The sequence below is a fragment of the Coregonus clupeaformis genome, chromosome 18 (assembly GCF_020615455.1).
Source record: "Coregonus clupeaformis isolate EN_2021a chromosome 18, ASM2061545v1, whole genome shotgun sequence".
Lineage (NCBI taxonomy): Eukaryota > Metazoa > Chordata > Actinopteri > Salmoniformes > Salmonidae > Coregonus > Coregonus clupeaformis.
The window spans coordinates 34,113,220-34,140,265 of record NC_059209.1 but is presented as its reverse complement, the minus strand read 5'-3'; the positions used below and the strand labels follow the sequence as shown (position 1 = coordinate 34,140,265).

The 27,046-nt window shown below is 43.6% G+C and overlaps 1 protein-coding gene across 3 annotated transcripts in view; it reads left to right on the top strand.

Moving 5' to 3' along the window:
• The first annotated feature begins 912 nt into the window (after positions 1 to 912).
• The window catches only part of LOC121530718 (amyloid-beta A4 precursor protein-binding family A member 1-like), a 116,060-nt gene continuing 89,926 nt past the window's right edge, over positions 913 to 27,046 (top strand). For 2 of the 3 annotated variants that reach the window (XM_041835904.2, XM_041835902.2), the window contains exon 1: positions 913 to 1,044. The gene's annotated coding sequence lies outside the window, so the exon portion shown is untranslated. Of the gene's footprint in view, positions 1,045 to 1,750; positions 2,056 to 27,046 lie in introns of those variants that run through there. The other variant, XM_041835903.2, reaches the window with a different exon arrangement.

Sequence of the window (27,046 nt, the reverse complement as noted above, 5' to 3'; positions counted from 1 at the left end):
TAGCAGTGGTGGACAAAGTACCTTTACCTAAAAGTAAAGATACCTTAATTGAAAATGACAAGTAAAATGAAAGTCACCCAGTAAAATACTACTTGAGTAAAAGTAATCGCAAAAATGTACTTAAGTATTAAACGGAAAGTATAAATCATTTCTAATTCCTTATATTAAAAAAAACAGAATGCACCATTTTTTTAAATGTATTTTTATTTACTGATAGCCAAGGGCACACTCCAACAATCAGACACCATTTACAAACGAAGCATATGTGTTTAGTGAGTCCGCCAGATCAGAGGCAGTAGGGATGACCATGGATGTTCTCTTGATAAGTGGGTGAATTGGACCATTTCCCCAACCTGCTAAGCATTCAAAATGTAACGACTATTTTTGGGTGTCAGGGAAAATGTATGGAGCACTATTTTCTTTAGGAATGTAGTGAAGTAATATTAAAAGTTGTCCAAAATATAAATAGTAAAGTACATAACAGATACCCCAAAAAACTACTTAAGTAGTACTTTAAAGTATTTTTACTGATGTACCCCAAAAAACTACTTAAGTAGTACTTTAAAGTATGTTTACTGATGTACTTTATACCAATGATAAATGGAATCCAATTGTTTCCCCATGACTTAGTACAGAATTTACATGGATTTAGAGCGCTTCTTCTGTAAGAAGAATGTGGTAAAATTGAACTGGCATGGATAGATTAAACTGACTAGGGATTTTCTATGTAAAGTCTAGTTGAAGACAATAGAACCCTTTCAAGGCAGCTGGAGCAGCGGGCCTGTGCTGGACACAATTCCCCCATTTAAAGACGCTTTTTGCAGGCACTGTTCGTAATCCCCTTCTGATGTCACGCCCGGTGGCTGGGAAGGAAGGGCTGAGGCAACTCGCGCAGACCACAGCACACACAGACCAACCGACAGCTGACGAGCTCAGCCGGGTAGAGCAAGAGGGAGAGGTGGGTAACGAAACGAGAGATGGTGGAATTGCATGGAATGGAACAAACCGCAAGCTTGTAGAAACACCGATATTGAAACACATGAGGTGAGATTAATTATCCTTTGATTTGCGTTGATTGCTTTTGAACGCACGGCTGCGCGTGCATGCTATATTAAGGAGACACTTTTCTATACGAGTGTTTTGCAGAACGAACTGTAGCAGAGATAGACTCTGGTCGAATGCCAATTGAGGAGGGGCCAGGGCAGCCTAGTCTGTGATCCTGCAGCTGAGTTTGTCATGGTCATGGCCAGCAGGAGATTATATTGTTCCAGATAAGAAACAGAAGAAGAGTTTTAGTTACAATGTATCAATTTAGAGGAAGGAAAACATGCCATTAAACATTTTATGCGGGGGGGATAGAATCTATTCTAGGCCCGGTCATTGGCAGGTGTTCAGAACGCATTGATCAGATTCGATCATTTTACAACAATAGAAAATCGTACATAGAACAAAATAGAATAATTGATCTATGGACGAGATTATTTTCTAACTTTCAGGAGATTAAACATGAAGTTATTGCAGAGATTATGCTTTCAGTTGCGCACCAAGTGCATTCGTTGTGATTATATTATCTCTTTATCAATAAAGATAACAGTGCCTGCATGACAGTTCGGCTATAACACGTTGGCTTTGCATCAGGTGCCATGGGATAGGCAATATCCCGTAACTTGAGGGCTGTGCCAAAACGAGTTGGCTGGCCACATTTCAGTCCTATTGATCTGGCGGGGCTCTGGTCTACTCTGGGCTGATTCATCCTGTTTGCAGACATGCAGCTTGGCTTCTGTAACAAGTGAGCATTCATTACGATGCGTTTGTCACTGGGATAATTGTTCCTGCCGCAGCTGCCTCCACCGGGACCGGGGCTCTGTCGGTGTTTTTGCTCAGTAGTGCGCTACGGTCTGTGAGCTGATGAATGGCGGCACCCGCCCGGAATACGCAAGCGCCGTAGGTGCTCCAGAGTTTGCCTTCCTGACAAATATTCTTCCCAATTGTGGCCTCGGCTTGTAGGAGGTTTCGGAGCAGGTGGAAAGGAAATAAACAAGCGACCGTATTAAGGTAAAAGTATTTTACGTCAATGTTTTGGGTTTTCGGAGTTGTCTTTTTGGGGATTCCAACTCCGAGCTCTCGGTTTGTCCGTTTCGTCCAGCGCCTCTAGTCGCAGCACACCTCTAGTCGCAGCACACCTCTGACATCCGACAGATGTTGCTGCTGCGATGCAGGTAGCAGAAAAGCGGTACCCAGCCTGTATCATACAGTATTGTCTATATCGGTATTGATTGATTGGCGAATGGGCGATCGTGCTTTGATCCTATGCAAGATATTGACAATGTGAAATATAAATATCGTAAAGAACAGACTAAACCATTAAATAATAGTTTATTGTAGGCAAAAATCTGTCTGCGTTTGTAAATTGGTGCTCATATCGTAGCGTGGGATATAGAGATGATTGCTATGAGCGTTATCTGCCATTCATGTTAGGCTGCTGTTGTTACAGTACATGTTTATGCCACAAATACTGCAGTGTTGCTAAATAAATCGTACCCCCCTTAATCCTGTAGTCTTTTGAGATGAGCTGGTATGTGTTTGTTTAGGCTATCAGCATTAAAACATAGCTTGTGATGTGCAGTCCGGGAGAGAGAGGGTATAAGACCACTAATATATCACTGCTGTAATAGGATTGAACAGAATTCTTCATCCTCCTTCCATGTTGGGCCAGTAAGCTGTGCAATTGCTTTATAGAATGTTTTTATAAAGGGTTGATCACCATGGAAATGGTCATAAACAGGCAAGGGAGATATTTAATTTAAATAGGTTTAGTCCACTGGTCAGAGAACCTGGTCCTAGAACTCTAGCTACAGGGGGTGCAGGCTTTTGTTTCAGCCCAGCACCGACTGACATTCCTGATTCAGTAAATCAAGGTCTTGGTGAGCAGTTGATTAGTTGAATCAGATGTGTTAGTGCTGGACTGGAGTAAAAGCCTGCGTTTTTACACCCTGTCGTTTTTATTTGATGTCAAAGTTGGGAAAATGAAGAGATGTGTGTGTGACCGTCATTTATTGTGACGTTTTACTTTGTGTGCATTGGATTTTTGAAAGATTTCTGTGTGTGGGTGTTAGGTGTCTCTCTCCTCTCCTCCTCTCCTCCCCAACCCTGGTTGTCTTGGCCGGCCTCTCAACATGTCAGCCATTGATTGCTTGTCCCTTCATCCCTGCACATTGGCAACCTGCAACTACAGACTGTTGCTGTGTTTTTTTAAAACAAGACATGTTGGCAGCCCAGTCAGGGAAGCCATTGCAAACACTCAAGTGCATTTGTCTTGGAAAGGAAGGAAGGGGATAGAGGTCACAGATCAGACATGTCCTTTCTCTCGGTAGAGGAGGAGGAGGAGGAGGAGGAGGAGGAGGAGGAGAGTGAAGGAGTGAGGCTGTATTTCCCTGGTGGGTTAGGCCAATCTCTGACCTTTCACTGGAGCCTGTCTGTTCCTGTTTCAGAATGAGATGTGATTGTTGGACAGCAGGCAGAATGAGATGTTATTAGTTGAACAGGAGACATAGCTATACATGGCAGCCTTCCTGCTGCGATGGAGGTAGTCAAGAGGAAGAATGCCACATGAGCTGAGAGGTATGAGTAAATGATGGGAGGAGAGAGAAGGGAGGTGGGTAGGGAGGGAGGGAATAAGTCGTTATCAGTAAAACGTCACAATACGGTGCAGAGCGTTCGATTTGGCTGCTGGGGGGGCAAGGAGACCCCCAGCTCCGCTAAAACCATTGACAACTATGTGCCCTTTTCACGAGATTAAATACATTTTATAACTATTTGGTTTTAATATCAACACCTCTTGAAGAGCATGGTCAGAACTACATACACATTTCCGATTATTCAATATTTAGTTCTATCATCAGAGTTATTAAGCAAGTAACTGCATGCTTTTCATGATCAGTAAACATCAATTGATTATGTAAATTTCAGATATGTAAGGGTAGCCTATCCATTTGGCATGTTGCTAGCTAAGCAAAACATGTGATTTAGCTTGCTTCATCAGAGACGAGGCTTTTGGAAAGAGCTTGACATTGGTAAGTCCTCGTCCTGGTAAAGTTGTCAGTCAGACTATTGTCATCACCACTATAGATGACAAGCAAATCAAACAATATTTGGATCCGGCCATCTAGTTTATCCCCTGAAAGTTAGCTCGTTAACTAGCCATATTGACGTGACCTGTAGTTAGCTTGTTAACTAGTCATATTGACGTGAACTGTTATTAGCTTGCTAGCGAATTTGACGTGGTTCATCAATCAATGTAGCCTATCATGTCTGTCCGTAGCAATCGTGATTAAACACTCTTACAATGTTGAAAAGGGGATCATGTTAGCTAGCTTCGCTAGGTGGGCCTCCGTTGGTTGGAGAAAAAAGTACATTTGGTCTACTTACCACTATGTTTAGCCAACTGTACCGTTTCTACCCGTAGCTTCCAACGGTAACATTATCAGCTAAACAGTGTATCGGTAAATGCGCGCTTCTGCTGCTTGATTGGCAGAGCTCACAAATGTTGGGAAATGAACATAAACCACTCATACGTGTCAGGTATAGTTCCCTTTTATTTTATGTCACACTCAAATATCCAATGAGTGGTGGCCAATATTGAGAGATATCGTCAGGCTACAATCACGTATCTGATATTACATCATCAGTTGATATTTATTGATCATGAAATGCATGCAATTACTTGCTGTATATATATTTTTTTGTGATCCAATTGACATTTTAGTCATTTAGCAGACGCTCTTATCCAGAGTGACTTACAGTTAGTGAGCACATACATGTTTCATACTGGGCCCTCATGGGAATATATAACTCTGATGATAGAGCTAAATGTGCACAATTGTTTTGCATGGAATCATCGGAAATGTGTAGTTCCGACTATGCTCTTCAAGGGGTGTTGATATTAAAACCAAATAGTTAACATTTATTTAACAATCCCTTGAAAAGTGCACATAGTTGTCAATGGTTTTAGCGGAGCTGCGGGTCTCCTTGCCCCCCAGCAGGCAAATCGAACGCTCTGCACCTTATTGTGACGTTTTATTGATAACGACCTATAGAGAAAAGGACAGGGAAGGATGGGTGAGGGGGTAGCGAGGTATGGGTGAGGGGGTAGCGAGGGATGGGTGAGGGGGTAGAGAGAGGTATGGGTGAGGGGGTAGAGAGGGATGGGTGAGGGGGTAGAGAGAGGTATGGGTGAGGGGGTAGAGAGAGGTATGGGTGAGGGGGTAGAGAGGGATGGGTGAGGGGGTAGAGAGGGATGGGTGAGGGGGTAGAGAGAGGTATGGGTGAGGGGGTAGAGAGAGGTATGGGTGAGGGGGTAGAGAGGGATGGGTGAGGGGGTAGAGAGAGGTATGGGTGAGGGGGTAGAGAGAGGTATGGGTGAGGGGGTAGAGAGGGATGGGTGAGGGGGTAGAGAGAGGTATGGGTGAGGGGGTAGAGAGAGGTATGGGTGAGGGGGTAGCGAGGGATGGGTGAGGGGGTAGAGAGAGGTATGGGTGAGGGGGTAGAGAGAGGTATGGGTGAGGGGGGTAGAGAGGGATGGGTGAGGGGGGTAGAGAGAGGTATGGGTGAGGGGGTAGAGAGAGGTATGGGTGAGGGGGTAGAGAGGGATGGGTGAGGGGGTAGAGAGAGGTATGGGTGAGGGGGTAGAGAGAGGTATGGGTGAGGGGGTAGAGAGGGATGGGTGAGGGGGTAGCGAGGTATGGGTGAGGGGGTAGCGAGGGATGGGTGAGGGGGTAGAGAGAGGTATGGGTGAGGGGGTAGAGAGAGGTATGGGTGAGGGGGTAGAGAGGGATGGGTGAGGGGGTAGAGAGAGGTATGGGTGAGGGGGTAGAGAGAGGTATGGGTGAGGGGGTAGAGAGGGATGGGTGAGGGGGTAGAGAGAGGTATGGGTGAGGGGGAGAGAGGTATGGGTGAGGGGGGGTAGAGAGGTATGGGTGAGGGGGTAGAGAGGGATGGGTGAGGGGGTAGCGAGGGATGGGTGAGGGGGTAGCGAGGGATGGGTGAGGGGGTAGAGAGAGGTATGGGTGAGGGGGTAGAGAGAGGTATGGGTGAGGGGGTAGAGAGGGATGGGTGAGGGGGTAGAGAGAGGGATGGGTGAGGGGGTAGAGAGAGGTATGGGTGAGGGGGTAGAGAGGGATGGGTGAGGGGGTAGAGAGAGGTATGGGTGAGGGGGTAGAGAGAGGTATGGGTGAGGGGGGTAGAGAGAGGTATGGGTGAGGGGGGTAGAGAGGTATGGGTGAGGGGGTAGAGAGAGGTATGGGTGAGGGGGTAGCGAGGGATGGGTGAGGGGGTAGAGAGAGGTATGGGTGAGGGGGTAGCGAGGGATGGGTGAGGGGGTAGAGAGAGGTATGGGTGAGGGGGTAGAGAGGGATGGGTGAGGGGGTATCCCCATTCCTACCTCCCCCTCTCTCCTCCCCCCTCCTACCTCCCCTCTCCTTCCCCCTTGCCTTGCCTCTGAGATGGAAATCAGAGTTGTGAAATTGGTTTCCAGGACTCCTCTTCTCTCCAAGGACAGACAGTGTGTGTTAAGTACTCTGCAACAATCCTTTTTCAGAGGCGATAATGCAGGTGTTATTGACCTGCAGTTGAGAGATATAATATATGTTGGCTAGTATCAACAGTGAGGGAAAAAAGTATTTGATCCCCTGCTGATTTTTTACGTTTGCCCACTGACAAAGAAATGATCAGTCTATCATTTTAATGGTAGGTTTATTTGAACAGTGAGAGACAGAATAACAACAACAAAAATCCAGAAAAACACATGTCAAAAGTGTTATCAATTGATTTGCATTTTATTGAGGGAAATAAGTATTTGACCCCTCTGCAAAACATGACTTAGTACTTGGTGGCAAAACCCTTGTTGGCAATCACAGAGGTCAGACGTTTCTTGTAGTTGGACACCAGGTTTGCACACATCTCAGGAGGGATTTTGTCCCACTCCTCTTTGCAGATCTTCTCCAAGTCATTAAGGTTTCGAGGCTGACGTTTGGCAACTCGAACCTTCAGCTCCCTCCACAGATTTTCTATGGGATTAAGGTCTGGAGACTGGCTAGGCCACTCCAGGACCTTAATGTGCCTCTTCTTGAGCCACTCCTTTGTTGCCTTGGCCGTGTGTTTTGGGTCATTGTCATGCTGGAATACCCATCCATGACCCATTTTCAATGCCCTGGCTGAGGGAAGGAGGTTCTCACCCAAGATTTGACGGTACATGGCCCCGTCCATCGTCCCTTTGATGCGGTGAAGTTGTCCTGTCCCCTTAGCAGAAAAACACCCCCAAAGCATAATGTTTCCACCTCCATGTTTGACGGTGGGGATGGTGTTCTTGGGGTTATATGCAGCATTCCTCCTCCTCCAAACACGGCGAGTTGAGTTGATGCCAAAGAGCTCCATTTTGGTCTCATCTGACCACACACTTTCACCCAGTTCTCCTCTGAATCATTCAGATGTTCATTGGCAAACTGCAGACAGGCATGTATATGTGCTTTCTTGAGCAGTGGGACCTTGCAGGCGCTGCAGGATTTCAGTCCTTCACGGCGTACTGTGTTACCAATTGTTTTCTTGGTGACTATGGTCCCAGCTGCCTTGAGATCATTGACAAGATCCTCCCGTGTAGTTCTGGGCTGATTCCTCACCGTTCTCATGATCATTGCAACTCCACAAGGTGAGATCTTGCATGGAGCCCCAGGCCGAGGGAGATTGACAGTTATTTTGTGTTTCTTCAATTTTTTTAAAGGTATCTGTGACCAACTGATGCAAATCTGTATAGGCCCTTTTCACGATGACGTCATCTAACTTCCGCCTTTCCGCGTAGCAGGTTAACTTCACTTCCGTTCGCCCGTAACCTGAGACTTCTCAACGAAAATACAACTGTTGACCACTAACTAGCAAGCTAGCTACTTGAAGAAATTCCAAAAGGTACGTTTAAGTTAAATTAGTAAAGTTAAGAGTAATAATGTTTACGTATATGCAATGGTTTGTAACTTGCTAACGTTATTGTTAATTCATAATTGTTCACTGCCTTAGTTACTTAAAAGTGGGCTAACGTTAGCTAACAACAACTTAGTACCAGATACCGATAACGTTAAAAGGTAGCGTTACATTGCTGCCTGGCTGTAATGTAACAAGTTTACTTAGCTAGCTATCTAACCCTTTGTTAGGCAGTTAGTTTATTCATGAATGTATAGTAACTCACCTATTCAAATACTGTTGTGCATGATAGCTAGATACAGTGGGGAAAAAAAGTATTTAGTCAGCCACCAATTGTGCAAGTTCTCCCACTTAAAAAGATGAGAGAGGCCTGTAATTTTCATCATAAGTACACGTCAACTATGACAGACAAAATTAGAAAAAAAATCCAGAAAATCACATTGTAGGATTTTTAATGAATTTATTGGCATATGATGGTGGAAAATAAGTATTTGGTCAATAACAAAAGTTTCTCAATACTTTGTTATATACCCTTTGTTGGCAATGACACAGGTCAAACGTTTTCTGTAAGTCTTCACAAGGTTTTCACACACTGTTGCTGGTATTTTGGCCCATTCCTCCATGCAGATCTCCTCTAGAGCAGTGATGTTTTGGGGCTGTCGCTGGGCAACACAGACTTTCAACTCCCTCCAAATATATTCTATGGGGTTGAGATCTGGAGACTGGCTAGGCCACTCCAGGACCTTGAAATGCTTCTTACGAAGCCACTCCTTCGTTGCCCGGGCGGTGTGTTTGGGATCATTGTCATGCTGAAAGACCCAGCCACGTTTCATCTTCAATGCCCTTGCTGATGGAAGGAGGTTTTCACTCAAAATCTCACGATACATGGCCCCATTCATTCTTTCCTTTACACGGATCAGTCGTCCTGGTCCCTTTGCAGAAAAACAGCCCCAAAGCATGATGTTTCCAACCCCATGCTTCACAGTAGGTATGGTGTTCTTTGGATGCAACTCAGCATTCTTTGTCCTCCAAACATGACGAGTTGAGTTTTTACCAAAAAGTTATATTTTGGTTTCATCTGACCATATGACATTCTCCCAATCCTCTTCTGGATCATCCAAATGCACTTCAGACAGGCCTGGACATGTACTGGCTTAAGCAGGGGGACACGTCTCGCACTGCAGGATTTGAGTCCCTGGCGGCGTAGTGTGTTACTGATGGTTGGCTTTGTTACTTTGGTCCCAGCTCTCAGCAGGTCATTCACTAGGTCCCCCCGTGTGGTTCTGGGATTTTTGCTCACCGTTCTTGTGATCATTTTGACCCCACGGGGTGAGATCTTGCATGGAGCCCCAGATCGAGGGGAGATTATCAGTGGTCTTGTATGTCTTCCATTTCCTAATAATTGCTCCCACAGTTGATTTCTTCAAACCAAGCTGCTTACCTATTGCAGATTCAGTCTTCCCAGCCTGGTGCAGGTCTACAATTTTGTTTTTGGTGTCCTTTGACAGCTCTTTGGTCTTGGCCATTGTGAAGTTTGGAGTGTGACTGTTTGAGGTTGTGGACAGGTGTCTTTTATACTGATAACAAGTTCAAACAGGTGCCATTAATACAGGTAACTAGTGGAGGACAGAGGAGCCTCTTAAAGAAGAAGTTACAGGTCTGTGAGAGCCAGAAATCTTGCTTGTTTGTAGGTGACCAAATACTTATTTTCCACCATAATTTGCAAATAAATTCATTAAAAATCCTACAATGGGATTTTCTGGAAAGATTTTTCTCAATTTGTCTGTCATAGTTGACGTGTACCTATGATGAAAATTACAGGCCTCTCACATCTTTTTAAGTGGGAGAACTTGCACAATTGGTGGCTGACTAAATACTTTTTTGCCCCACTGTAAATATTGATTCCTGGTCAAAGCTGAATGTTAATTTAGCTGTTTCTTTTCTCTCGGTGTCTGTATCGCAACAGTATCCCATCCAACACCGAAGCATGGCACAATCTTCGAGAAGATGCTATTGCAGTGTACCATTTTGTTCAAACAACAAACAGAAATTCCCGTATCTGAGTTTTCACGATTTCCCTGTTGATGGAGAAATACGTGCCCGTTGGGTGAGGGCGATCAGGAGAGATGAGGGACCAAGTTTTAAGATTCTTCGTGGGAGCACCTTTGTTTGCAGTCAGCACTTTCCCCCTGAGGATAGATACACATCGGCCAGTGGACGGATCCGTATTAAACAGGGATCAGTGCCGTCTAGATTCCACTGGAATGATTGGGGTAAGGATAGGTAGACAGCGTTAAACGTAATACTACTGTAATCCAATAATATATTACTTGTACAAAATGTTTAATAATTTAATCCTGATGCAATATAGCTGCTACATTTTGTCATTTTAGGGACTGAAAAGTGATTACCAAAATGTATCATGACAAGCATATGGTTCTTATCTTACGGTCGATACAAACAGCAGTAATATTAAAAAGAGGCTGCAAAACAGAAACTCGTCAGCTCATAACCTTCGCTAGCATAGGGCTAATTTAAGCTAAATAAAGATAAACACGTACCTTCATAATCAAACAGGTAACCTTCAACGAAGAACTTGTAGCCTTTATCAAGCTTCGATCTTGAAGTAAGGGACCACTTGTCAGCAAGTCGTTCTACGTCGTTAAGTCGTATTGGTGGCAGATGTGAAAGGGACTGGGTGAACTCCATAATGATGTGCTACTAGCTAAGCGTTCCTAAGCGACACCGGATGTAAACATAACCTGCATCGCGGCAGAACGGAAGTTGTCTGACGTCACGTGAAAAGGGCCTATTCCCAGTCATGTGAAATCCATAGATTAGGGCTTAATGAATTTATTTCAATTGACTGATTTCCTTATATGAACTGTAACTCAGTAAAATCTTTGAAATTGTTGCATGTTGAGTTTATATTTCTGTTCAGTATAGTATTTGAGTACCCCTGTCTTAGTGGGAGGCCCAGATAAGCATGTTAATTGACACAGTAATTCAAATAATTATCAATGTGGGGTCCAACCAACCATCTAAGACACACACACAGCAACACAGCTTCTAGATCCTTTTGAAGTTCTGTGGCCAACTCAATTAATAATCTTTTTTTTTTTTTGGGGGGGGGTCTGAATTAAATTGTCAAATGTCGGAGGAGGCCTTTTTAATTAGTCATTTTTCACTATAATGACTGGTCGTCTGCCTCTTGTAATGGTTCGGGTTTTTAATTACTGTCAGTGTCTCGTCTCCTCTCAGCTGACGAAGTATGGAATTGTTTCTAGCAGTCGTTTACTCACCATCATTGTCTGCCCTGGCTACCCACACTGCTCTCTGCTACCCACACTGCTCTCTGCTACCCACACTGCTCTCTGCTACCCACACTGCTCTCTGCTACCCACACTGCTCTCTGCTACCCACACTGCTCTCTGCTACCCACACTGCTCTCTGCTACCCACACTGCTCTCTGCTACCCACACTGCTCTCCTTTTTAATTTATGCTCCAGTGGCATGAGGACGTTTTGAAGATTACAGTCAGAGATAGTCTGTTACAATTATGAAAATGACATGCATGTTTATCACAACACAGTATACTGTGTTTGTTTCCATTAATAAACAGGTAGATGCTCAACTAGACATGATTTGGGTATTTCAGTCATTTATATATATGAAACATAAAAATAAAATAAGAAATATATAATACCACAGCTATTCATGAAAATAAGCATAATTGAGAAAGAATGGTATTCAAACGGTTAATTTCCTGTTTATAGTCTCCCTGACTCTATTGGCCATTTCCAGTGTTTCCACTTCACTGCCTTACTAATATTATGTTGGGAAGAAGCTGCTAGGCCTATATTAATGTTTAAGCAGGGTGTATCGAGCTGAGCAGCCCTCCATCCCTGCCTCCCTCTCTCCATCCCTGCCTCGTTCCTCCCTTCCTGCCTGCCTGTCTCTGTCTGTCTTCCTCTCTCCATCCCCATCTCCCTCCCTCTCTGGGCTCTCCCTCTCTCTCCCCGTCTCCCTCTCTTCCTGCACTCTCCCTGCCTCCCTCCACCGTCTCCCTCCCACGCCTGGATGAGCTGATATGAGGCTGGGGAGGAAAGGAGTAGTTCAGTATACCATACAGAGTCTCTGTACTGTAGCCCAATGGTCTCTCTCTCTCTCTCTCTCTCTCTCTCTCTCTCTCTCTCTCTCTCTCTCTCTCTCTCTCTCTCTCTCTCTCTCTCTCTCTCTCTCTCTCTCTCTCTCTCTCAGTACTGCACGTTGTTGTGGCTGTCTCTTTATTTACATGTGAATTCTACAGTAAATGTTCTCCTCTCACTCCGGTGGTGTGTGTTTTGGGTGCAGGGGAGAGACGGGACACAGAGGAGGCCTAGAAATGTAATCTGTACCAGCAGCTAGTAAAGGCTCTGTGCCTCTTCAGCTGTTTTCATCTCTTGTGCATGAGAAATAGCTGCATGTCTGCATGTGTGTGTGATTTTTGTGAAGAGCTGTCATGCTAAAGGACGATACGGGAGGTAGCGTACCGTAAGGGTCAGATGTCTGGTTGGTGTGAACAGCTGTCAGGCTAAAGGACGATACGGGAGGTAGCGTACCGTAAGGGTCAGATGTCTGGTTGGTGTGAACAGCTGTCATGCTAAAGGACGATACGGGAGGTAGTGTACCGTAAGGGTCAGATGTCTGGTTGGTGTGAACAGCTGTCATGCTAAAGGACGATACGGGAGGTAGTGTACCGTAAGGGTCAGATGTCTGGTTGGTGTGAACAGCTGTCATGCTAAAGGACGATACGGGAGGTAGTGTACCGTAAGGGTCAGATGTCTGGTTGGTGTGAACAGCTGTCAGGCTAAAGGACGATACGGGAGGTAGCGTACCGTAAGGGTCAGATGTCTGGTTGGTGTGAACAGCTGTCAGGCTAAAGGACGATACGGGAGGTAGCGTACCGTAAGGGTCAGATGTCTGGTTGGTGTGAACAGCTGTCAGGCTAAAGGACGATACGGGAGGTAGCGTACCGTAAGGGTCAGATGTCTGGTTGGTGTGAACAGCTGTCATGCTAAAGGACGATACGGGAGGTAGTGTACCGTAAGGGTCAGATGTCTGGTTGGTGTGAACAGCTGTCATGCTAAATGACGATACGGGAGGTAGTGTACCGTAAGGGTCAGATGTCTGGTTGGTGTGAACAGCTGTCAGGCTAAAGGACGATACGGGAGGTAGCGTACCGTAAGGGTCAGATGTCTGGTTGGTGTGAACAGCTGTCATGCTAAAGGACGATACGGGAGGTAGTGTACCGTAAGGGTCAGATGTCTGGTTGGTGTGAAGAGCTGTCATGCTAAATGACGATACAGGAGGTAGTGTACCGTAAGGGTCAGATGTCTGGTTGGTGTGATTGATGTAGAAGATTGAGCTGAGAACACAGGGAGCTCACGAGATGAGCACTGCGTCCCAAATAGTACCCTATTCCCTTTATAGTGCACAACTTTTGACCAGAGCCCATAGAGATGGTAGTGTGTCATTTGAGGCACACGCTTTGTAGTGTCCCCCCCATCCCCCATCTTGTCGGCCTCCAGTTCCAGCCAGTGTGAAACAGCGTGTCTAAAGCGTTGTTGTTGAGGGTAGAATCATGATGCAGTATAACACTGTGGTGTTTTCTAGGGCCCCCCGTGTAGCTCAGTTGGTAGAGCATGGCGTTTGCAACGCCAGGGTTGTGGGTTTGTTTCCCACGGGGGGCCAGTATGAAAATGTATGCACTTACTAACTGTAAGTCGCTCTGGATAAGAACATCTGCTAAATTACTAAAATGTTTTTTTTGTAATCACAATGCAGGCAAATTAAAGTGTGTTTTTCATTGATTCGATTGTCGTCACGCAGGCATGGGGATTTGAGGGTAAATGTTTTTGTGTCTCAGAGGCTTTCCCACTCTTTCCCTTTCCCTCGCTCTCCCTGACTTCCTCCCTCCCTCCCTCTCTCCCTCCCTCCCTCCCTCTCTCCCTCCCTCCCTCTCTCCCTACCTCCCTCTCTCCCTACCTCCCTCCTCCCTACCCCCCCCTCCCTCCCTCTCTCCCTGACTTCCTACCTCCCTCCCTCCCTCTCTCCCTGACTTCCTACCTCCCTCCCTCCCTCTCTCTCTCCCTCACTTCCTACCTCCCTCCCTCCCTTTCTCCCTGACTTCCTACCTCCCTCTCTCTCCCTGACTTCCTCCCTCCCTCTCCCTACCTCCCTCTCTCCCTGACTTCCTACCTCCCTCTCTCCCTGACTTCCTACCTCCCTCTCTCCCTCACTTCCTACCTCCCTCTCTCTCTCTCCCTCACTTCCTACCTCCCTCTCTCTCCCTCACTTCCTACCTCCCTCTCTCTCCCTCACTTCCTACCTCCCTCTCTCTCCCTGACTTCCTACCTCCCTCTCTCTCTCCCCCTCACTTCCAACCTCCCTCCCTCTCTTCCCCTCACTTCCTACCTCCCTCCCTCCCTCTCTTCCCCTCACTTCCTACCTCCCTCCCTCTCTCTCTTTCCCTCACTTCCTACCTCCCTCTCTCTCCCTGACTTCCTACCTCCCTCTCTCTCCTGATGAGCTGTCAGAATGTGGGAGAACCACTCGGGAGCAATGAGAGATCCTCACCGGTACACACGCACACACACTCACCCAGTCGTTAATTATATTTTTAGCCACAATATTTGTTGTTAATTTACCCACCCTTTAAATCTCAGCGGTCATTAAGTGATATATCATCCACTCAACAGGAAGCTCATTACCATATAGACTCCAGGAACCTGATTAGTTTATCAGTGTGGTGTTTATCAAGCTACACCTCTGTGTGTGTGGCACTGTGTTTTCCAAGGTCTGTATTGTGCAGAGAGGGACCTGTAGGTAGAGAGCTGAGAGCAGGTTGTGACTTTGTTTAACGGTATTTAAAATGGTTCCTCTAGCCACCTCCTGCTCTCCATATCTCAACTGTATTCTCTGGCCACACCAGTGTACACACAGGACTTGCACACATACAGTACTGTAGGTATTGAAACGTGGCACACCTAAGGTGCCCTTGACTGGATGTAGGAGATGGGTTGACCACCTAAGGAGTAGCTATGACCTGCATTGTAATCTATCAACATCAATGACCACATAGATTACCATGTAGGTCATAGCTACTCCCTTTGTGGTCATTGATGTTATAGATGACCATGTAGGTCATAGGTACTCCCTATGTGTTCATTAATGTTATAGATGACCATGTAGGTCATAGGTACTCCCTATCAACATCAATGACCACATAGGGAGTAGCGATGACCTACATGGTAATCTATTAACATCAATGATCACGTAGGGCAGAGGGGGTTAAAGTTCGGCCATTTATAAAATGTAATTATATTTGAGTTGACATGAAAAATGAGTGCTGCGAAAAAAAAGAGAAGTGGACTCAATGTTGTGTGTTCAACAAAGAATGGACACCAAAATCCTTTTTCACTAACGTGGGACATAAGGCGGAATGTCGCAGTTTTGAAGGAACACAACCTCAGTCGTAATTTTTTAAGCAAGCATGCTAACTACGCTAGCAATCTGTCCTCCCAGGAAAATGCAAGCAAGACCTCTAAACTTGCCACGAACTTGCAAGCCCATCAACATCTTTTTCAATCCTCTACTCAAGAATCGGTAACTAAGGCAAGTTACCTAGTGGCACATTAAATTGCAACGCATACTAAGCCTTTTGCCGGAAGGGGAGTTTGTGAAAGACTACGGTGGAGACTGCTAGCATACTTTGTCCGTACAGTAAAAGCCAATTCGAGAAAATTAGCTTATCACGCCAAACCATCAGCAGGAAGTGATCGACGAGGAGCTGAAAAAGAAAACGAAAGGCTTCAATCTATTTTCTATCTCACTGGATGAGAGTACTGACATTAAAGACAACGCTTAACTTTACATTTTTGTCAGAGGAATTAATGATAACTTTTGTGGTGTCGAGAAAACGTTGCTAATTATGCTGTGAGACCAAGGAAATCCGCTGACACTGTACTTTGATTATAAAGGTTTATTATATCAGAGTATTTCAGCGTCAATTTACAGGTATCTGGAGAATAACCGGACCCCAATCTGTAATATGTTATTCTGTCCTCCTTTGTTTTAACCAAGTATTTATATCCTATGCCCTATGTAACATAATATGGGTGTTTTCCCTACAGACCAATCCCAGGAGGCCACCTAACAGACTTCCTCGGCTTTAGGGTGCCCCTATAGAACTACTCCCCAGATGCTCCCTTTAAGCTGAGTCAACATCCTCTAAAACCATTTGAAACCATTAGCAAAGTCATAAATTCCTCAGATACTACATATTCCCCCCTTTGAGACAAATTAAGTCTCGAAAACAAAAATAATAGGATTATGAGTATCTTTTAACAATAAACCAAAAACACATTTTTCTATGGAGTGTAAATACATTTCTATGAAATATGAACACATTTTTATGGAGTGTGAGAGCGAAAAACCTGTCTGGCAGCTTTCTTTCCAAATATCCCTCAATCAATCAAGACAGTAAAATTCTCTCACGGCCCCTCTGCCCCAGGCAACCACTTAAGTACTCCAGATCAATTCATACATCTTTATCAATGCATTTTAAACTATGATGCAATTAAATACACATGAAAGCCTCAGCAAACAAAATACAATCAAAAATGTCCACATTCAGGCTGGTCAACCCATCGGACCCTCCTGTGGATTCTCTCTCTCCCTGCCTAGACCCAATATCCCTAAGCTTCCACGAAATAAACAAAAACATCTGAGATCCCCACGTACCCAATAACAGCAAATATAATTCTTCAAAAATTAATACAGAAAGAATATGACAAATTATGTATTACACATGCAAATATGTCTATATATCATTGCAGACATTGGAATGTAGTCCACTACACTTCTTCTCCTCAGCAGTGTCGACTTCCAATGCATCTTCGATGATGGAATCTGAACCTTTCCACACCTTCCTTGTTCCACTTCCTCCAGTCCCTTCATATTGTCCCCTCTACACATTCCCCCATATGCTTCTGGAAGAAAAGAAAAGACCAAACAGTATCTTTTGCAAAACAACACATTCAAATTAAAACATCAATATCAACTAAAAATATAAAAATGATATATAAAATGAATCACATACCATTTCCCCCCTTTGATTCTTTACAAAATACTAACTATCACCATAATATTTAAACCCCTTTGAAAAATACAAAATTGATATCTATCCATCAATACTCCTTTGAGTCTTGACAGAAGGTTAAACCCTCTTATCGTTTCATTTGCAAAACCCTTCAAATTATAGGTAATATTATCTATGTTATCTTCCCAAATTTTACACCATACCATGGAAAAATCCCCACTTCTCTCCTAGACTTATCCTCCAATGGTAGGCTTCCCAGACTACGAAACTTCTCTCTTTCAGAATCAGATTTATCTCTTTCCCCGTGCTTCCCCTCTTTTAATTTTAAAACCTCATATGGAAGCTTCAACATCAACATCCTTTCCATCCATAGGGTAAGAATATATTCTCTCTCCACAAACCCCAGATGTTTCTCTAAAATCCCCAATAGTCACATTACCATGCAAAACTTCTCTCTCCATCAAAGTCCTTCTCTTCTTACTAACTTAAACATCAAAAGTTACATTATATTTCTCATTACTAACCTTATGTTCCTGCTTACCCCAAGTCATCATATAATCATCACCATCTGCTATTCCCCTAAACATCCTCTTTCCATCATATGTTTTATTTAAACAAAAACAGCTTTTAGCCCTCACTGGTTTCACCTCCAATGCTTCATGAAGCGCTGTTAACTGATTTTCCTTCCTATCTAACAAATTCACATAGGTTAATTCACTTAATCAATAACACTTAAACCTAGGCCTAAACAAATGCTTCCACAACGACATTATTTTCTCTCTTAATGATTGTTGCTGATACAACAGCCATTATAAAGCATAAGATTGACACATATTTTATAGAGGTTTAGCTACCTTCTCTAAGATTCAACCCCCTGTTCCTTGTGCTAGAATTCTCAACAGACATTTACCCTCAAGATTCCTCACTGATCTTATAGAATGAGTTAACTTCTTGAACCAAAGATTCCTACCTGCCCATCCATCTTTAATTTCCAAACAGAAGAATTAAATCCATATGCCTTCCATTTAGTTTCTCTCTTTCCTAACGAACTGTATTGATCAGATATATCTTCTTGTCTTCTATTAAAATCAAACAACTCATCCTGTACATCCATGATAGTACAGGGGCGGCAGGTGGCTTAGTGGGTAAGAGCGTTGTGCCAGTAACCGAAAGGTCGCTGGTTCTAATCCCCAAGCCGACTAGGTGAAAAATCTGTCGATGTGCCCTTGAGCAAGGCACTTAACCCTAATTGCTCCTGTAAGTCGCTCTGGATAAGAGCGTCTGCTAAATGACTAAAATGTAAATGTAATAGTATTCTCCCTCTAACATTACTCAAAATAAGTTAGCAATCACTCATAACCCTCTTCCACTTCATATCATTTTACAAAATATACTTCCTTTCACTAGGTGAAACAGCTTCTACTTCTTATCCTCATAACACCACTTCTTCTCCATAATTATCTCTCCACATGAGAGGAATCTCACCTCTACACATTCCTTCTCTCACATCTACAAGGAAGATGAGCTGTACCACCCATCCTAACCCTAATGACAGTCTTTTCCTCTAAAATTGGTGCTGGAGCAATTGGCTCCCTTGTAATCAAATGTGATATATTTATAGTTTTAATAACTGTCAATGTTGAAAGAGTTGAATTGCTTCTCACTGTTGTTATAATAGGCTGAAGTGTTGATGTCATTGTTGTTGATTAATCCATTTTCCCTAAAGCTTTGAACTCTTTACTTGTATTTCCATCTATCACCACTAGTGTCACTACATTCACTCTCAGTCCCAACTCTAATCCCTCACTTTCAAACTGTTGATTATAAAAAATACATTTATAATCACCTTGATCTTCCTGCTGGGAATTGTAAATATAGATACTGCAATCACCCTCAATCTTCATTCTTCTCTTATCATTCAGCAACGCATACTTTCTCAATGCAACTGCTCCTAACAGATCTAAACTCCTACCATATCTATCTTCCCACTGAACTCTAAATTTCCCTTCACCACTGTTCTCTCTCTCTTCCTACTAACATTGAAGCTTAGCTGACTGTCCTAGAGTTCCTTCAATTCTAGTTTTCATTACTTTTTAGTCTGACTTTTCTCCTAATTTTTCAAAAACCATTTCACTGATTTATCCACAAATTCCTTTCCCACTAATTTTAGGATATGTGATCGGAAGTCCCCACCTGCTTATGACTTCTTTACACAAAAACTTGGCAAACGATTGAGCATCTTTTAGCTTAGTTTGACATCTTATGCACCTCTTGGTGTAGGAATGTAACCAAGAATAACAGTCACCCCCTGTAAACATCACTTTTCAGACAGATTGTCCTCCTTCCTATGATATAGTCAATATTTTCAAGCAAATATGGTTCCCAAAAACCCTACTCCTTTGTAATCTTTATCCTAACCTTAGCCTTCTTTAAAGAATCTTCACTGAGATTTCAAATCCAGAATACTGAAGACTAATCAATTTCTGTCATCATCAACAATTGGTAAACCTTTTCCTTTGGCACTTCTACCAGACAGCCGTCTGGTGTACATCTTATTGTACAATTCAATTTCCACAATGCATCTCTTCCCAACAATGCAATAGGTATATGTTCTGATACCAGTATGGGTATTTTAATTTTCTCATTTTCATAGCAGAGCTCAATTGGTTCCTTAAGAGTAATCAACTGTTTTACTCCCTCAAATCCCTATCCTAATTTAGTTAATTTTACATAGTGAGATGTGTAACCTCTTCAGGCTGAACACAGATAAAAGCAGTTCCGCTATCCATCATCACTTCCCATAGTCCTTTGTTTATTTTCACTTCAATTGTTGGATCTTTTTCCCTAACTGGTGCTACCAGCTGACACCCCCCTTTCGGATCTTCTAGGCACCCCTAGAATCCTTGCTCCTTCCCCCTATAAGGGTTCACCTGTCCTCCAGATGATCTTCACTTGCTCCTGTATCTTCCTCTGAAATTCTCTCTTGTGTTTCCTTCTGGCCCATTACACTCACAGCAAAGTCACCAACCTGTCCACAATCATAACACACTTCTCAAGATTGCTGAAAGTATGGCTTAAATCTTCCTCCTCTTCCTCTTTCTAAGCCTTCTCTTCCTCTTCCTCTCCAATTCTTTCACAGTCCAGAAACTATCTATGGATATGAAACAACTTGTACCACTAGTTGTGGCTGGTACAATTGCATTTGACCTTGTTCAGTTGAAGCTGTGGCAGTGATTGTTGATTTGGTGCACACTGATTCTTCATAACCAAAGCTTTTCTTCTCCTTCTTATTCTCCCCCCAGTTGTATTTCATCAAGTTTTCTGAGAGTTTCTTGATCCTGTTCTTTCTAGTTGTTGACATATCGTTATTCTTCAAAGGCTTATATTCTAGGTTCTGTCCTCGAAATATCATCTTCTTACTTGTGCGCTCTTTCCTTGGCCTCAATGTATACTTTTTCTCCAATTCTTGGGATCCTTTTCTCAGCAGTTTGTTCTCTTCTTCTGTATCTTCAGCTTCTTGAGTTGTTCTTCCAGTTCTCTTTGTCTCTTCTAAATTATTCCCCTTATCCAGGCATGATACGCATCAGTCTATATCTCTTTCTATTTCTTCTGTGCTAGTCATTGTAGGATAAAATCCTCTTGAACATAAAGCACCTTTAATCTCCAAATCTTCATTGCTTTCTTCATCTTCACTTTCATCAGAGATCGAATCTCTAGTATCCTTCTTCTTTCAACTTCCATCACCCCTTCTTTCCTCTCTTGCCAACTTCCTTCTAATCACAGAGTCATATCCACCCATGATCTCTTCTCAATCACTCTGATCATCATCATCATCATCATCTTCTTCATCTTCAAGTTCCATCTTTCTTAATCTCACTCCACCCTTAGTTTCCAGACATCTCGTTTTCTTCTCACTTTTTGAGTTTTGATTCATCTTTATGGTCATTTCTGCTTTTCCTCTCTCTATTATTCAATCACTTTCATCATGTTGATGACGTCAGGGTTAAGAATCCCTTCCACTAGCCATGGTTGTTCAATGTCAGGCCAACGTTTATTCCCTTTTCCAGATAACCTTGCAATACCATTCACTAAAGGATTACTATTTTCTACTACATCAACAGGAGTAATTACTTTCATAGTTTTTGTCCTTTTTCCCCCTTGTAACAACTCTGTTATATTCCTTTAATGTAAATTATTTAATTATTTTAGACTATGTAGCTTATAGTTCCCTCTTTTTATTTTATTTTTTTCTTCCCCAAATTAATTAATTAATGCATTTATTTATTTATTTATTCATCAATTTATTTTATTTATTCATTTTATTTTATTTTATCAAATTATTGATTAGTGGCAATCTTACCACATCCAATCAGGAAAATAAATGAAAGTAGTCAACTTCAGAGCAACCCAAAAAATAAAGACCTCTAATCCAGCAACACTACAGTACTCACAACCCCATTGCTTAATAAGCACCCAATTACCTTAATTTTACAGAATAATGTCAGTACTCGATTTCCCTCATCTCTAATCAAACCCACTCATGCACAAAAACTCCAAAATGCAATTCAATTGATCAGTCTGTTGCCAAGTCCTTGTCAAATTGTCATAACATCAAATTTGCTAGGCACCCAAAATATCCTCTCTGGGAAGGTACGTTTTGTAAATAGAACAGTACTAGCCTTGATTTGACTTGATCCGTTGCAGCACACCCTGTCGCGTTATGCACTCGTCAGCACTTTCTCTCTCTCTCCTCCTTCCTCTCGTCTCTCATATGACAAAAGAACAAAGAAACAGACAATAATTTAGTAGTTTATGCACTCACTGGGTTATTTCAACCATTCAATATTCCTCTAGTCACATTCGCTCTAAGAAATAAGCAAACAACTTAACTCAGGAATAGTATAAATAGCTCTAACATTTTATTTATTTTTTATCCGTCAACATATCTCTCATTTATCAATTAAATAGATCTCAAATAGTTTCATCATTAAGCAACAGCCTATTTAACAAACAGAACTCTCCATTCGTGTTCAAATCCCCCACTCCTCTCTGTCCGCTCTGTTCTGAGTCTGCGTCTCCCAGCAACTCAGTGCAGGCAGAGGAGTGGCACATTTGCGCTACGTAACTCTAAAGTCATAAAATCACACGCATGCGTAGTACATTCACCAGTGCGATTTCAGAGTGGAGGGAGCTCTCTCCCAGCTCTCTCCAAGCCTAAACAACAGAAAGTAGACAGTCCCGCTGTACTTCCTCTCTTTTACACCCCATAGACAAACAGTATCAATCAATCAATCAATTTTATTTTATATAGCCCTTCTTACATCAGCTAATATCTCGAAGTGCTGTACAGAAACCCAGCCTAAAACCCCAAACAGCTAGTAATGCAGGTGTAGAAGCACGGTGGCTAGGAAAAACTCCCTAGAAAGGCGAAAACCTAGGAAGAAACCTAGAGAGGAACCAGGCTATGAGGGGTGGCCAGTCCTCTTCTGGCTGTGCCGGGTGAAGATTATAACAGAACCATGCCAAGATGTTCAAAAATGTTCATAAGTGACAAGCATGGTCAAATAATAATCAGGAATAAATCTCAGTTGGCTTTTTCATAGCCGATCATTAAGAGTTGAAAACAGCAGGTCTGGGACAGGTAGGGGTTCCATAACCGCAGGCAGAACAGTTGAAACTGGAATAGCAGCAAGGCCAGGCGGACTGGGGACAGCAAGGAGTCACCACGGCCGGTAGTCCCGACGTATGGTCCTAGGGCTCAGGTCTCTCAGTTGGCTTTTCATAGCCGATCATTAAGAGTTGAAAACAGCAGGTCTGGGACAGGTAGGGGTTTCGTAACCGCAGGCAGAACAGTTGAAACTGGAATAGCAGCAAGGCCAGGCGGACTGGGGACAGCAAGGTGTCATCATGCCCGGTAGTCCTGACGTATGGTCCTAGGGCTCAGGTTCTCAGAGAGAAAGAGAGAACGAGAGAATTAGAGAGAGCATACTTAAATTCACACAGGACACTGGATAAGACAGGAGAAGTACTCCAGGTATAACCAACTAACCCCAGCCCCCCGACACATAAACTACTGCAGCATAAATACTGGAGGCTGAGACAGGAGCGGTCCGGAGACACTGTGGCCCCATCCGAAGAAACCCCGGACAGGGCCAAACAGGAAGGATATAACCCCACCCACTCTGCCAAAGCACAGCCCCCGCACCACTAGAGGGATATCCTCAACCACCAACTTACAATCCTGAGACAAGGCCGAGTATAGCCCACAGAGGTCTCCACCACAGCACAAACCAAGGGGGGGCGCCAACCCAGACAGGAAGATCACGTCAGTAACTCAACCCACTCAAGTGACGCACCCTCCCAGGGACGGCATGAAAGAGCACCAGCAAGCCAGTGACTCAGCCCCTGCAACAGGGTTAGAGGCAGAGAACCCCAGTGGAGAGGGGAACCGGCCTGGCAGAGACAGCAAGGGCTGTTCGTTGCTCCAGAGCCTTTCCGTTCACCTTCACACTCCTGGGCCAGACTACACTCAATCATATGACCCACTGAAGAGATAAGTCTTCAGTAAAGACTTAAAGGTTGAGACCGAGTCTGCGTCTCTCACATGGGTAGGCAGACTGTTCCATAAAAATGGAGATCTATAGGAGAAAGCCCTGCCTCCCGCTGTTTGCTTAGAAATTCTAGGGACAATTAGGAGGCCTGCGTCTTGTGACCGTAGCGTACGTATTGGTATGTACGGCAGGACCAACTCGGAAAGATAGGTAGGAGCAAGCCCATGTAACGCTTTATAGGTTAACAGTAAAACCTTGAAATCAGCCCTTGCCTTAACAGGAAGCCAGTGTAGGGAAGCTAGCACTGGAGTAATATGATCAAATTTCTTGGTTCTAGTCAGGATTCTAGCAGCCGTATTTAGCACTAACTGAAGTTTATTTAGTGCTTTATCCGGGTAGCCGGAAAATAGAGCATTGCAGTAGTCTAACCTAGAAGTAACAAATGCATGGATTAATTTTTCTGCATCATTTTTGGACAGAAAATTTCTGATTTTTGCAATGTTACGTAGATGGAAAAAAGCTGTCCTTGAAACAGTCTTGATATGTTCGTCAAAAGAGAGATCAGGGTCAAGAGTAACGCTCGAGGTCCTTCACAGTTTTATTTGAGACGACTTTACAACCATCAAGATGAATTGTCAGATTTAACAGAAGATCTCTTTGTTTCTTGGGACCTAGAACAAGCATCTCTGTTTTGTCCGAGTTTAAAAGTAAAAGTTTTCAGCCATCCACTTCCTTATGTCTGAAACACAGGCTTCTAGCGAGGGCAATTTTGGGGCTTCACCATGTTTCATTGAAATGTACAGCTGTGTGTCATCCGCATAGCAGTGAAAGTTAACATTATGTTTTCGAATAACATCCCCAAGAGGTAAAATATATAGTGAAAACAATAGTGGTCCTAAAACGGAACCTTGAGGAACACCGAAATGTACAGTTGATTTGTCGGAGGACAGACCATTCACAGAGACAAACTGATATCTTTCCGACAGGTAAGATCTAAACCAGGCCAGAACTTGTCCGTGTAGACCAATTTGGGTTTCCAGTCTCTCCAAAAGAATGTGGTGATCGATGGTGTCAAAGGCAGCACTAAGGTCTAGTAGCACGAGGACAGATGCAGAGCCTCGGTCTGACGCCATTAAAGGTCATTTACCACCTTCACAAGTGCAGTCTCAGTGCTATGATGGGGTCTAAAACCAGACTGAAGCATTTCGTATACATTGTTTGTCTTCAGAAAGGCAGTGAGTTGCTGCGCAACAGCTTTTTCTAAAATTTTTTGAGAGGAATGGAAGATTCGATATAGGCCGATAGTTTTTTATATTTTCCGGGTCAAGGTTTGGCTTTTTCAAGAGAGGCTTTATCACTGCCACTTTTAGTGAGTTTGGTACACATCCGGTGGATAGAGAGCTGTTTATTATGTTCAACATAGGAGGGCCAAGCACAGGAAGCAGCTCCTTCAGCAGTTTAGTAGGAATAGGATCCAGTATGCAGCTTGAAGGTTTAGAGGCCATGATTATTTTCATCATTGTGTCAAGAGATATAGTACTAAAACACTTAAGTGTCTCTCCCGATCCCAGGCCCTCGCAGAGCTGTGCAGATCCAGGACAGCTAAGCCCTGGAGGAATACGCAGATTCAAAGAGGAGTCCGTAATTTGCTTTCTAATGGTCATGATCTTTTCCTCAAAGAAGTTCATGAATTTATTACTGCTGAAGTGAAAGCCATCCTCTCTTGGGGAATGCTGCTTTTTAGTTAGCTTTGCAACAGTATCAAAAAGGAATTTTGGATTATTCTTATTTTCCCTCGATTAAGTTGGAAAAGTAGGATGATCGAGCAGCAGTGAGGGCTCTTCGGTACTGCACGGTACTGTCTTTCCAAGCTAGTCGGAAGACTTCCAGTTTGGTGTGGCGCCATTTCCGTTCCAATTTCCTGGAAGCTTGCTTCAAAGCTCGGGTATTTTCTGTATACCAGGGAGCTAGTTTCTTATGACAAATGTTTTTCGTTTTTAGGGGTGCAACTGCATCTAGGGTATTGCGCAAGGTTAAATTGAGTTCCTCAGTTAAGTGGTTAACTGATTTTTGTCCTCTGACGTCCTTGGGTAGGCAGAAGGAGTCTGGAAGGGCATCAAGGAATTTTTGTGTTGTCTGAGAATTTATAGCACGACTTTTGATGCTCCTTGGTTGGGGTCTGAGCAGATTATTTGTTGCGATTGCAAACGTAATAAAATGGTGGTCCGATAGTCCAGGATTTTGTGGAAAAACATTAAGATCTACAACATTTATTCCATGGGACAAAACTAGGTCCAGAGTATGACTGTGGCAGTGAGTAGGTCCAGAGACATGTTGGACAAAACCCACTGAGTCGATGATGGCTCCGAAAGACTTTTGGAGTGGGTCTGTGGACTTCTCCATGTGAATATTAAAATCACCAAAAATTAGAATATGATCTGCTATGACTACAAGGTCTGATAGGAATTCAGGAAACTCAGAGAGGAACGCTGTATATGGCCCAGGAGGCCTGTAAACAGTAGCTATAAAAGTGATTGAGTAGGCTGCATAGATTTCATGACTAGAAGCTCAAAAGATGAAAACGCCATTTTTTTTTTTGTAAATTGAAATTTGCTATCGTAAATGTTAGCAACACCTCCGCCTTTGCGGGATGCACGGGGAATATGGTCACTATAGTGTAACCAGGAGGTGAGGCCTCATTTAACACAGCAAATTCATCAGGCTTAAGCCATGTTTCAGTCAGGCCAATCACATCAAGATTATGATCAGTGATTAGTTCATTGACTATGACTGCCTTTGAAGTGAGGGATCTAACATTAAGTAACCCTATTTTGAGATGTGAGGTATCACGATCTCTTTCAATAATGGCAGGAATGGAGGAGGTCTTTATCCTAATAAGATTGCTAGGGTGAACACCGCCATGTTTAGTTTTGCCCAACCTAGGTCGAGGCACAGACACAGTCTCAATGGGTATGGCTGAGCTGACTACACTGACTATGCTATTGGCAGACTCCACTAAGCTGGCAGGTTGGCTAACAGCCTGCTGCCTGGCCTGCACCCTATTTCACTGTGGGGCTAGAGGAGTTAGAGCCCTATCTATGTTGGTAGATAAGAGGAGAGCACCCCTCCAGCTAGGATGGAGTCCGCCACTCCTCAGCAGGTCAGGCTTGGTCCTGTTTGTGGGTGAGTCCCAGAAAGAGGGCCAATTATCCACAAATGTTATCTTTTGGGAGGGGCAGAAAACAGTTTTCAACCAGCGATTGAGTGCTGAGACTCTGCTGTAGAGCTCGTCACTTCCCCTAACTGGGAGGGGGCCAGAGACAATTACTCGATGCCGACACATCTTTCTAGCTAATTTACACGCTGAAGCTATGTTGCACTTGGT